Source organism: Schistocerca serialis, chromosome 10, assembly GCF_023864345.2.
Source record: "Schistocerca serialis cubense isolate TAMUIC-IGC-003099 chromosome 10, iqSchSeri2.2, whole genome shotgun sequence".
Taxonomy (NCBI): domain Eukaryota; kingdom Metazoa; phylum Arthropoda; class Insecta; order Orthoptera; family Acrididae; genus Schistocerca; species Schistocerca serialis.
In genome coordinates this window covers 209,559,332-209,560,746 of record NC_064647.1, presented here as the reverse complement: position 1 = coordinate 209,560,746, position 1,415 = coordinate 209,559,332, and positions in this window count along the sequence as shown.

Sequence of the window (1,415 nt, the reverse complement as noted above, 5' to 3'; positions counted from 1 at the left end):
TCGATAATGTGCTGGCCAGGGCAGCAGTCGAACATTTTCTGTAACCAGAAAGGCCCGTACAAGACCTGCAACATGCGGTCGTGCATTATCCTGCTAAAATGTAGAGTTTCGCAGGGATCGAATGAAGGGTAGAGCCACGGGTCGTAACACATCTGAAATGTAACGTCCACCGTTCAAAGTGCCGTCAATGCGAACAAGAGGTGACCGAGACGTGTAACCAATGGCACCCCATACCATCACGCCGGGTGATACGCCAGTATGGCGATGACGAATACACGCTTCCAATTTGCGTTCACCGCGATGTCGCCAAACACGGATGCGATCATGATGATGCTGTAAACAGAACCTGGATTCAACCGAAAAAATGACGTTTTGCCATTCGTGCACCCAGGTTCGTCGTTGAGTACACCGTCGCAGGCGCTCCTGTCTGTGATGCAGCATCAAGGGTAACTGTAGCCACGGTCTTCGAGCTGATAGTCCATGCTGCTGCAAAAGTCGTCGAACTGTTCGTGCAGATGGTTGTTGTCTTGCAGATGTCCCCATCTGTTGACTCAGGGATCGAGACGTGGCTGCACGATCCGTTACAGCCATGCGGATAAGATGCCTCTCATCTCGACTGCTAGTGATAACGACGCCGTTGGGATCCAGCACGCCGTTCCGTATTACCCTCCTGAACCCACCGATTCCATATTCTGCTAACAGTCATTGGATCACGACCAACGCGAGCAGCAATGTCGCGATACGATAAACCACAATCGTGATAGGCGACAATCCGACCTTTATCAAAGTCGGAAACGTGATGGTACGCATTTCTCCCCCTTACACGAGGCATCACAACGACGTTTCACCAGGCAACGCCAGTCGACTGCTGTTTGTGTATGAGAAATCGGTTGGAAACTTTCCACATGTCAGCACGTTGTATGTGTCGCCACCGGCGCCATCCTTGTGTGAATGCTCTGAAAAGGTAATCATTTGCATATCACAGCATCTTCTTCCTATCGGTTAAATTTCGCGTCTGTAGCATGTCATCCTCGTGGTGTAGCAATTTTAATGGCCAGCATTGTATTTTCAGCGCTGCCCACCAGCTCCCATAAAAATATGACCATCAATTCCCTGACCGCTACAAGTTTCTGTATAAAACGTGACCATCGTTCCTTTATTACAGAACCACTTCCCAGACACAAAACGAAAAAGTGTTGCAGAGATGGTCCGGAATGTGTGGCCGAGCGGTTCTAGGCGCTACAGTCTGGAACAGCGCGACCGTAACGGTCGCAGGTTCGAATGCTGCCTCGGGCATGGATGTGTGTGATGACCTTAGGTTAGTTAGGTTTAAGTAGTTCTAAGTTCCAGGGGACTGATGACCTCAGAAGTTGTCCCATAGTGCTCAGAGCCATTTGAACCATTTTGTTGCAGAG